Genomic DNA, 12,660 nt, shown 5'->3' with positions numbered 1-12,660 from the left:
AAATGTTTAGGGGTATGTGTACCCTGGGTCCCCCCCAGAAAAAAGCACTGCTTGTATCCATTGCTGCTGTTCCACTCATGCAACAGACCTCTGCTGGTGCAATGGAACTTCTTTTCCCTCTCCTCCCATGATAGACCTTCAAAATCTACAAAAGAGGATTGAGGGATCCTCTGGGGTAGATTTTGGAAATGTGCAAGGGAAGGATAGGAAGAGGAAGACTCAATGCATAAGCAGAACGCAGCTTGCACATTGGCTACAACCATTGCTATTTTTCCAGAAAAAAGAGATGAACACCTCCCTCATTCTCTTAGAATGGCAATGGCGCCCACCTGAGAGATGCCAGAACTGAGTTCTGGCGAGTTCCGGCTGAAACACAGCCCTGGATTCAATCACTGAATACAATGGAGCTTGTTCACAAGTGAGTGAATATAGAATTGATACTTTATAAGTATATTATAAGTACAGGGACACAGGCGCTGTGGTCTAAACCACAAGCCAACCTAGCAATTCTAAAGCATGTCAAAGTGCAAGTAGATAAATAGGTACTGCTCCAGCGGGAAGGTAAACGGCGTTTCCGTGCACTGCTCTGGTTCGCCAGAAGCGGCTTAGTCATGCTGGCCACATGACCCAGAAGCTGTACGCCGGCTCCCTCAGCCAGTAAAGCGAGATGAGCGCCGCAACCCCAGAGTCGTCTACGACTGGACCTAAAGGTCAGGGTTCCCTTTGCCTTTAAGTATATTTTACATGCAGTCTTGCTTAACAATATTGTTTAACAAATAGCAAACAAGAACATGTTCTTTGGTTAAAAGATCACCGTTAAAGCTATTTTGCTTTAAAAAGAAATTTTTCCGGTGATTGTAAACCAGTAGATGCCCAAGTGATTATTCAGTGGATAACTCTAGATGACAATTTTATTTTTCTCACAAACAATTTGTAATGATAAAAAGGTAAAAGTCATCCTATGAATTACTCAGTGCAAATTATTCTCCCTCTCTAACTGCTAATGGCTCGTTGTCAAGTTGGCAGGAATTATTAAATGAGGTGTCTGAGCGAGGGCTCCACCAGTGTTCAAGTGATTCAATATTTTCAGTAATGGCTAGATGGCTGGAGTGGAGGAGAATATGCTAATGACATGTGCTGATTAAACAAACGATGAAAAGAAACCAAAAAGCACTGTTTGTATGCATACTTTTTTTTCTTTTGGCATTTTAAACAAGTATAACACTGGCAAGGGCAATAGTGAGGGTCAGTAATGGCTATTGATGTAGCAGTCAAACTGGAATACATAACTAGGCTGCTGATCCCATGCCAGGATCTTGGATCCCTCCACATGGATTCTGCCTTACGCATGAATACATGGGGATGGTACATGAACTGGTGGATGCACCAAGGCTGAGCATATAATAATAATAATCATCATCATCATCATCATCATTTTATTTATACCCGGTCAAGACCGGGCTCAGGGCGGCTAACAACAAAAATATCAAAGCATGCATAAAAGAAACAATTCAACTAAAATACAGATTAAATACAATGTTAAAATTCAATTTTAAAATGGGAATCTACAAGTGGAACCTCATTCAAATATCTGTAGGATAAAACCTTAGGGGAGGGTAACACTGGGGTCAGACTGAGTCAGTCCAAAGGCCAAACGGAACAGCTCCGTCTTGCAGGCCCTACGAGAAGATGACAACTCCCGCTGGGCCCTAGTCTCCTGAGAGAGAGAGTGTTCCACCAGGTCGGGGCTAGTACTGAGAAGGCCCTGGTCCTGGTCGAGGCCAGTCTAACCACCTTGTGACTCGGGATCTCCAGTATGTTATTATTTGTGGACCTTAATGTCCTCTGCGGGGCATACCGGGAGAGGCGGTCCCACAGGTAAGAGGGTCCTAAGCCGCATAAGGCTTTAAAGGTCAAAACCAGCACCTTAAACCTGACCCTGTACTCCACTGGGAGCCAGTGCGAGGACCCTGTAAGGAGTCTTGCTGTGGCATTCTGTACCCGCTGGAGTTTCTGGGTCAGTTTCAAGGGCAGCCCCGCGTAGAGCGAGTTACAATAATCAATATGTGAGTCTCAAGTTAGTAGAGTTTGTGATAGGCTCCAAAAGGCAGCCTAAAAATCACTGAAAAAAGCAAAACAGTTTCAAGTGAAATCTGGCACAATTATACATAAACATATTTTATTTTTACCAGTTTTCAAATCCACTTGCTTTCGCTAAACACATCTGAGATCGGTCCATGTTCAGATAAAGATGGTCGCAACACACCTAGCCATGTTTCCTTGGACATAAATCCCACTAAAATTCAATAGGACTTGATTTCTGGAAGAAGAAAAAAGCATGATTAGGGTCGGGCTGTTTGCCCCACTGGAAATAAAGGGGAGGAATTCAGCATAACTATTGTATGATCATTTTATCATCACAAACATTTCTGCTTGCCAGATAGAACAATCCCTCCTATCCTAGTCCCCCATTCACATTATTCTGGGAGGGGTGGGGACCACAGGCAGGGGAGGAGCCCTTGCTTTCACTTCTATTAGCGCACCAGGTTTAGTTGAAATCAAGCTAAGGGACAAATTAGTTGTGCCTAGCCTAACACTCCATTGCAATCAATAGGACTGGAAGCATGTGTTGTATGGGCTTACTCCCAGCGAAGGATGAGTGTTCTGCCTCTGTACAACCTCCTCACACAGCTAATTCTGCAGAATCAGCTTTGCACTTAAGCTGCATTCAGGCATTGATCTAGGCACTCAGTGGAGAAGAACAAGGGCAGAGTCATGTACACATGTGCCACACCAAATAACTCCATGAATGCTAGCCCTGACCTTCCTTGCTAAGCAAGAAAGGCATGCAAGGAGTTTAGAACCCCTGAACAAGCCTTTTCTTTAGTTCTCTCGAATAATTTCATAACTGAATCCTTCTATGCATTACAAAGTGGTGGGTAAGCAATCGAAAAATGCCTGCAGTGTTTAGAGCCCCTCTTTCTGTACCAGCTCAAATGCATTTTCATTTTGAGAGGGGAAAATAGCCTGAAAGCACCATTCTATTCTAACCTAGGTTCCTGTGGGGCTTACTCCCAAGTAAGTGTGCTCACAGATTGCCCTGTGAATACAACCAGGCCTTCTGTTCACCTACAACTGATAAATATGTTATGGGACTGTAGCCCAGTTTCGAATTTGACCCTTAACTGCTAAGCCCATGCCAATGTTTTTGCTTCCATTCATTGTCATCATCCATCCTAATTTAACCACATTCGACTTTTCGTTTCAGCCTTAAATAGGATGTTGTCTGTACGCAGCCTGTGTTCTCATTTTTGTAAATTACTCTGTACTAATTAGCACATAATCTCTCTCTCTCTCTCTCTCTCTCTCTCTCTCTCTCTCTCTCTCTCTGTGTGTGTGTGTGTGTGTGTGTGTGTGTGTGTGTGTGTTCCCAAATGGGCTGAAAGCTGTATGTGTGGTCGGATCCCAGTTCTCATGTGAAGTTGTGCTTACCTGGCCATTGTGGGTTATCCAAATATTAGCACTTTATAACAGTGTTTTAAAACTTAGTTCTTTAATGGAATGTAGGGGTCTATAACTCAAAACAAAAATCCATAACAGATGGTGAGAAGGGACTTGTTCCTAGTCCAGATGAGCGCATTCTTTTTCTGAAACTAATTGGGAACACATTCCAAAAAAGCAAAATAAATAAATAAAATCCTTATAGGTATACAGTGGTACCTCTGGTTAAGAACTTAATTCATTCCGGAGGTTCTGTTCTTAACCTGAAACTGATCTTAACCTGAGGTACCACTTTAGTTAATGGGGTCTCCCGCTGCCGCCGCACAATTTCTGTTCTCATCCTGAGGTAAAGTTCTTAACCTGAGGTACTATTTCTGGGTTAGCGGAGTCTGTAACCTGAAGCGTCTGTAACCCCAGGTACCACTGTACAGATTGTTTCTCACATGGAAAGACAAGCTCTGAACAACAATCACATTTAACCATTGTTTCACTCACTACTTTGAAATTACCCAATTGTGTAATAATTTGAGATAATAATAATAATAATAATAATAATAATAATTGTTTATACCCCGCCCACCTGGCTGGGTTTCCCCAGCCACTCTGGGCGGCTTCTGACAAAAGATTTAAAATACATCAGTCATTAAAAACTTCCCCAAACAGGGCTGCCTTCAGATGTCTTCTAAACGTCAGATAGTTGTTTAATTCTTTGACATCTGATGGGAGGGCATTCCACAGGATGGGCGCCACTACCGAGAAGGCCCTCTGCCTGGTTCCCTGTAATCATTTGAGAAACCTAAAAAGAAAATGGTACATAGCACCTGCTTTTCTAATATACGAAGTCATGCATTTCTAAGCAGAGCTAGCATAGTAGCAGGCGGTACACAAAGGGGCTAGTGGGACAAAACGCTAGGCTGAAGGAGCCAATGGCAGGCGGAGCCAACTAGTGCTGGTTTTCTCCCCATCCACTTCCCTTACAAAGGCACTCAGTGCCCTTCAACAATGCAGCATAGTTACCTAGCACCTAACCACACAGTAGTACCTTAACCTCATTTCAGAGGGGTACTGTTGTTTGTTTTTGCCATATACATTTTCAAATACTTTCCGGAGTTACTTCACTCCAGTGATGCCAGCTGATAAATAAATAATAGAAATAAGTCATCAAAAGCATTTACTCATAAATTCATGAACAAAGTACACTACATGTGCAATATTAAAATAGTTTCCTGGGTTATTAGGATCCACCCATGCTTACTCAGAGGTAAGCTCCTCTACATGCAGTTGTGGCCACACCCAGCTCGGTATGCATAGGATTGCAGCCCAGCAGCCCAATCCTATGCACATTTTTTTAAAAAGGACTTGCTACATGTTAAATGTGCATTCTGAAACCATGCCAGTCCAATCTATAAATTTGTTAAAGTAGAATGCAGTCATTTCATTTGAGCCAATTTAGCTCCATCAGTTGTGCATCATTCTGAGGCACTTTTAATCAGACTGTTCAACTTAGTCTTCTGAATTTTACAACAACAAAACAAATTTTCTGATGCACAGAATTAATTCAAAAATGCTTTATTTTATCAACTCCCCAAAGCAACACATGCTACTAATCACACACACACACACACACAGAGAGAGAGAGAGAGAGAGAGAGAGAGAGAGAGAGAGAGAGAGAGAGAGAGAGAGAGAGAGATATTTTTTGGGAGGAGGGTCTTTTTGCTTTGATTCTGCCTCAGCTCCTGATCCTTTCCTTGGCTTTGTAACACTCAGTTAAACAAACAATATTTTCCCTTTTATGGTGGAAAACCTGGGCCAATGACACAGCTGAAGCTAAAACTGTTTGAAAGCTTTTGTTGGAGATCTGGCTGGAAGTCACTGCTTAGTAGTGGAAGGCCGAGAGTGCTCCAGCTTTCGCCGCAAATACTTTACAAGGCAAGGAACTTTAAAGACGGATGACAGCAAAAACTATTAGAAGATTAATGAGGATCCCTGCAGCCTGGTCTTTTATGGATCGCCAGCTTCTCTTTCATCAGCTATATTTACCGGGCAAGTAAATCTAATGCTAAGAAATATTAAAAGATCTCCCACAAGCCTGGTTAAAGGTAAAAGACCCTAGACAAAAGGCTGAACACCATTCTAACAATAATACAAAGGCTTCTAGTTTCAAGGAAGTACAAAAAGGATCAACAACACGTCAGCAGGAAAAGCTTCCTTGTTTGTCAATAAGTCACATTTTGCCACCCCTTGTCATGTGGCTGCCTTTCCTCATTAGCCGAAATCATATAACATAAGGTAGCTAATCATGTTATAGCATTGATCCTTTATTATACAGTATGTTAAACCTACACGATCGTTAATAAAACTATAATGTTTTTATGATGTACAGTCTTTAAATGGAGACTTTACAACTCCACAGCATCTAACCACAGTCACACAGGAGGTGAGCTGAATCTGTTTCTTTTTTAAAAAAATTTTTGCACATATTAGAGGGTAATAAAAGCACGCTATGCAGTTATAATAATGGGGCCTAAATAGCAATAAACTTCTCTAATAATGAAGTACAATACAGGTGCTGCCTAAACGTGGTTAATAGGCTTCTTTTAAACTCTGTTTGAAACCTCCATTGAATTCTCCATCTCTATTTAGAGAAGAGTAAGCTCCCTCTGGAACATTTTAGATTGGAACCAAAAATTAAAACAGTGGAGAATGCTTGGAGAAAAAGTTCTTTGGAGCAGAATAATTTTAACTTTGCCTCTCATTGCTGCTGCCTCCCTCACCTAGTACAGTTACAGATGCGGACATGTCTAGCTCTCATCTTTCTCCTCCTCCTCTCTATCTGCTTTCTCCCACCTGGAGTGCTGGAAATTTCAATTTTCCCAAGGCACCCCTGGCAACATCTGGTGCCCTGGAAAAATTACATTCCCTAACATACCAGGTGTGGCTATTAGTAAGGAAGGATGGAAACAAGAAAAGCCAGTCAGCTTGACAGACAGACAGACAAACAGATCTGACCACCCTTCTCATGCTGGATCCTTCCCATCACCAAAGCCAGAGCAGAGGCTGTGAAACGGTAGCTGGAGAAAAACTCAGGGCTTCAAAAACTCACTTCAGCCAAGGAGTTTTGCAATCCACCAACATCTGTAGTTTCACTCTATGACCAAGTATTTATTAGAAATCTACAGCTGAAAACATAAAGAACATGTCAAGGGTGGGTGTTACACAAAAGTATTATGCATGTCCTTTTTATATAATGGCTCACAGAATTATAGAGTTGGAAGGGACCCCGAGGATCATCTAGTTCAGGCATCCCCAAACTTGGCCCTCCAGCTGTTTGGAGACTACAATTCCCATCATCCCTGATCACTGGTCCTGTTAGCTAGGGATGATGGGAGTTGTAGTCCCAAAACAGCTGGAGGGCCGAGTTTAGGGGTGCCTGATCTAGTTCAATCCCCTTCCATGCAAGACTGTGTAGCTGTCCTGTAGGGGGATCAAAGCTGCAACCTTGGTGTTATCAGCACCATGCTCTAACCAAGAGAGATATACAGACTGCCTTTATGCTTAATGTAGATACTGTATTTTGGTGCACATAAATAAGTAAGATGGAGACTACTATACTAGTATTGAGGATCAAACTGTTAGATTTTATTCTTAATAGTCCCGCCCCCCAGGTTTGGAGTTGGCTTATGGTGATAGAATTATTATAGGCACTGGCATTGTCAAATCCAGTTCTTTGTGGATCCCTATGCCATCCATGCTAGAAACATACAGTATCTTCTACAGAAAATGGCATCCGCTTGGTGTGGAGCAATGCAAAATAACTGGCTTGTGCGTTTTCATGCAAGATATACTGAAACAACAAGGAAAGCAAAATTATAAATTCAATACACACACGGAAAGTGTTACTTCTTTATTCCCACCATTACGTACAACATCCATAACCCTGGATTATCATGTCATCAGTGCTGAGTTATAGCATGGATATCCTGCAAGTGTTCAAGTACTGTATACAAGTCTGGGAGTGAGAGATCAGATACGTTACCATTCCCATCCAGTAGCTTTCCCAAAACTATAACTTTTGGCTGAAGAGTAATAATGCCATCAATAATAACAGCTTTTGAAAGCATATTATTTCAAACTTCCTAGCAGCAGAAGTTGGTATATGTGTGTGTGGCTTTTCTTGTTTGATTGTTCTCAGATTCCATACTGTTCAAACCATATTAAAAAGGCAGCTTGTAGTCTTATCATGAAAGGTGTGGCTTTATTTGTTTTTTTAAAAAAAAAAAATATAATAGCCATACACAAACATAGGTAAATCATAAGGTATGGAGTTCCTGGAATTAAATATTTCCCATGGAAAAACAAAGCAAAACTCTGTTTATATAATAATAATAATAATAATAATAATAATAATAATAATAATAATAATATGGTAGAAAACCTGTGTATCAGAGAGGTTGGGGGAGCCTCTAGATTTAAACCCTCTTTTTCTGACATAGCTTTATGTGGACTCGACGGTAGTATACATTCAAACACAGTGGCAATCTAGTTCACTCCCATTAATTATGTACTGTATTGCTTACCTCAATTTATAGATCAGCTGTAAGTTTTGTTTTTACTATTTTCAGAACAAAAAGCCCTCTGAAGGCAGCTCACCATAAAAAAAGATTTTAAACTAAAACACTAGTATAAAATGCACCCCAGCACCTAACAGAATGCATGCAGCAACAACAAATCTTCATTTATCTCAGATACCTGTGCAATCAGGGTAAAACTGCAGTTCTAGACCCACTTAGCTGGGAGAAAGCTCCATTGAACACAATGGGATTTACTTCTGAGTAGACATGTATAGGATTTCACCGTCTACATAACAGAATCAACACAGAGCATATATCATGTGTTATTAAATCCAAATTTGGGTGAAAAGCTACTGTACTCAAAAACATGTGTGCTCTTGCTAGTACTTTTTACTTCTTTTCTCTCTTCCTGTGTGTAAATCCATACCTCCATCTGACTGATTCATATAGGGATACTTACAGATTTGTAGTAACACTGCTATCCATAGCTGCCAAGTTATCCCTTTTTTACAGGGATTTTCCCTTATGCTGAATAGGCTTCCTCGCGAGAAAAGCGAAAACTTGGCAGCTATGCTGCTATCTTCACTCTGTGTAGATCTCTGCCCAATCCACTTCTGCCCCAGCAACCACTATTATATATGACTGACCGTTCCTCTCTATGGGCCATTTTGGAAGCTGTATCCCTTTGACCTGCAATGGTCTGCCATGCACTGGCCATAACAGGCTTGTTTTTTTAGAAAACTTAAGAATTTTAACAGAATATTAAATTTCACAATGGATCTGGTTTTATTTATTGCAGAACAGCTGCAACCCTAGTAGTCAGCAACATTTACTAAGTATCTGGATAAGCCGTTAACAAGCAGCAGGGTGTGTAAGAGAAGCTAGTGCACTCTAGTGCATATGCACATGTATATACACCATTTTGAAAGGTAAACTAGAGAGGGTTATTTGCAGAAAAGAGAGGGGACTGTTCTAGGTAACTAGGAATAGGTGGAACATATGCAAATCAGCTCTAAGCATCTCTTATTCTAAGTGGTGGGAGCCATTCAATTGCCCTCCTGGTCTCCCTAGCCTTTAGAGGACCAGCTGAGTCAAAGAGGAGGCATACCAGCTAAAATTCTGGAAGGTACACTCTAGGAAATATGCATTGTGTATAATAATCTGAGCATTAGACTTTCTGCCTAAACTGGAATAGTCTGAACAAAAAATAAATAAAAAATTCCTTCCAGTAGCACCTTAGAGACCAACTAAGTTTGTCATAGGTATGAGCTTTCGTGTGCATGCACACTTCTTCAGATACACTGAAACAAAACAGTGTATCTGACTACAGTATATGGAATAGTCTGACTATATGAAATCTTATGAAAGGCCAGCAGGGGTGGCTGCATATAAGTTTTCTGTTTGCTAAACGTAAAATTGCAAGATCCTGGAAATCTCAATTTCTTTCAGACATTTATTGTGGCTTGGGAAAGACGGGGTTTTTTTTAGCAGGCAGAGGGGCAGGAATCTTCTTGATATAAAAGTCTGTGGTTTTAAAATGCAGTGATTTCCACATGTTCTTCTCCATTTTGATTTGCCTCCCAATGTTTCCATCAACTTCTGTTGTAAAGGAAAGTTGTGGTGGGAGCAGCTGGCTATAAAAGTTTGTTTATAACTGTTGTAGTCAAGTAAATTAGTATTCTCACCTGTGCTAAGGCCTAGCAACAGAAGACTCCAACCGTTATTAATCACACAATCACTACCAAGGCCAACAAATTAACAGTAACACCCTGTAATGTGCAAAGCACATAAAACCAATTAACACACAGCAGTACAAGTAAATCATACAGGAGAACAAAAAAAAAATGCTCATTTACAACAAGATGGAGAACCTATGGTTGTCTAGAGACTGTTAGACTACCCAGAAAACCCAGACAGTATGGCTAGTGGTTATCTATTAAAGGAGATATATGGAAGATGTACCCCTTTCTTGATTTACAAAATTCTCCAGGACAAGGAGGAAGAAAGATTTCCAGAATACTAATGATGAGTTTGGATGACTATCAATACTATACATGTCCACTCAGAAGTCCCATTGCAATCAACTGGGCTTAGTCCAAAATATAGGATTGCAGCCTTATGCACTAATATTCCTCCTACTGTAATACTGTAAAGAATGCTGCTGCAGCAAGGGGAAGATTTTTATCAGGAATATGGTATATGAGAAAAGAACTTGCACCCCTTGACACTCTGCTTTGAATTGCCCCCTCCCAAAACAGCTTTTCAAAAGAATAAAAGGACCGTCAGGCTCCTGGTATACAGTTTTGTATACAATGTGTAATTTATCCCTAACTCCTTGCATTGAGTCAGACACTGCAACATTGTTTCATGGTTTCAAAAGAATAATTAATTCAATTTTTTTAATATGCATTAATGAGCCACACCGATCTTTTAGGACAGGTTGTTCTTGAAAACGTTTATGTGACAGCTTTCTTTAAAGCCTTATTGTTCATTTTAAATCCCTATAACTTCATACTGTAAAAGTAAGTAGCTTGATTCTATCGAGAGTTTGAGACATTCTTGTTTTCCATTAGCAGCTGTTCCAATTTCCGACACTTAACAATTTGCGACATGTTGCTCCCATCAAACTGAATTTCCCGGAAAAATAATAATGAAATGCCAGGGTGGCTTAATGTGTCACCCTGTCGCTAATCTATAAAACAGACCCAGACTCAACATGGCTGGAAAGTTAATTGCATAATTAATATAAGTATGCAAAATATACTCATCTGAAGAACTAAAAATGTTATTCATGCTGAGGAAATGCTGCTTTTCTGGTAGAATTAACAGTGCAATCCTATCCATGTGCGTTAGCTCAGAAGTTAGTATCGCTGTACTCATAGGACTTACTGCCCAGTAAGTGTCTATAGGATTGAAGCTTGAAAGCACACTCCTGTCAATATTTAGTCAAAAGAAATTCTCATTGAGTTCAATGAGACTTATTTGCAGGCAAGTAGACCTAGGATTGTAGGCTCAGTCTGTCTTCATGTAAAAAAAAACAAAACCCGCTTACTCATGTGTTTCTCAAAGAAAATGTCATCAGGCTGAAATGAATATTGGCAAAGTCCCATATTCATTCCCAGGGAAATGTTTTAGTTATTTATTTCCATCACTCTTCTCATATTCATCTGCCAAATCATTCTTTGCAGAAGAAAAAAAGAGAGGTTTTTATACAACTATACAGCCAATGACAATTCTGAGCATATTTTGCTTGGAGGTAAGTCCGTTTGAATTAATGCAATGTACTTCCAAGTAGATCTGTTAAGGATGGGGTTGCATTTATTTTATTTATTTATTTATTTTTTAAAAAAAGAACTTGCACTTTATTTTTTAGCGTGTTTCCTTTTATTAGTGATCTGGGCTGCTTATTAATCAGTGTTTAACAATGTAATTACAGCTGTTTTTAGTCACACTAGATAACACAGATGAATAAATGATCCGCAAGTAGCAGTGTGTGTAAAAAGGGTAATGAATTCTTTTCAGAAGCCCATTAATTTACTAGTAATAAATAAATAGTATGATGAATTAGGAAAACTTGTATACTTCCTGAATATTGCAACAAAAGTTTCCAAGCATTTAATCACCCTGTTTTCCTTCATTTAATTCTCTTCCTGTGTCGTCATGGGCTGAGACGTGCCTTTCTGATCTGAATTAAGCAGTCCCTCTAATGCTGTAAAGCTCATGCAGGTTTGCACTGGGATTGCTGTACATGAGCTTTACCTACCACTGGTTATGGCATCACTTTGAGGCAAACTAATTATGTGCCTTCTGTTGAGGAGACCAGCTTGGATGCAGCTCTTTCAAGCCTGGCAGAATTAGCCTTGTCTTTCTCAACTGCCCTTAACTGCATTGGATTCAGTTTGGAAACGACATCATTTGTAAGCAGGAGGAGCCAGATCAATTAATGTGACCCACCTTCGTATGTTAAGTGGCATTATCCCATGCATCCCAATTCTTTGATGATGATCCACAAGGAAATCTTGCTTTCAAAGTGATTACAGTGGTAGCTTGAGGCTTGAATTTAATCCATTCCGGAAGTCCATTCGACTCCCGAAACCATTCAAAAACCAAGGCGGGGCTTCCGACTGGCTGCAGGAGCTTCCTGCACTCAAGTGGAACACATTCAGCATTCAAAAACTGGAACACCTTACTTCCAGGTTTTTGGCGTTTGGGAGCCAATTTGTTCGACAACTAAGCTGTTCGAGTACCAAGGTACCACTGTATTTATTTATTTATTTATTTATTTATTTTTATTACATTTGTATACTGCTATATACCCATAGATCTCAGGGCGGTTCACAACATAAAATTATAATATAAAAAAAAACACCACAAAATGCATAATAAAATTTTTAAAAAGACAACACAATAATCCACCCTTCCGCAACACCTTTGAAAGGGCAATAGGTGTCCATCAGCCAAAGGCCTGGTTAAAGATATGGTGGTATCCTTTCTATGAACCCGGCTGACATCCATTATGGTAAATATTCCAAATATATGTGGACTCATAAGCTTTGAAGACCTGTATGAGGAGACCATTTAGCCTGTC

General features: G+C 40.1%; 1 long non-coding RNA gene across 1 annotated transcript in view; it reads right to left on the bottom strand.

Annotated features, from left to right (window-relative positions):
- The window catches only part of LOC148686228 (uncharacterized), a 76,481-nt gene that overhangs the window by 51,374 nt on the left and 12,447 nt on the right, over positions 1–12,660 (bottom strand). Inside the window, exon 2 of the long non-coding RNA XR_015948931.1 lies at positions 2,190–2,320. This is a non-coding gene — a long non-coding RNA (uncharacterized LOC148686228). The remainder of the gene's footprint in view (positions 1–2,189; positions 2,321–12,660) is intronic.

Source organism: Zootoca vivipara, chromosome 3 (assembly GCF_965207765.1).
Source record: "Zootoca vivipara chromosome 3, rZooViv2.hap1.1, whole genome shotgun sequence".
Taxonomy (NCBI): Eukaryota; Metazoa; Chordata; class Lepidosauria; order Squamata; family Lacertidae; genus Zootoca; species Zootoca vivipara.
Note: the sequence above shows the minus strand (reverse complement) of the source record. Positions and strands in the feature narration are given on the sequence as shown.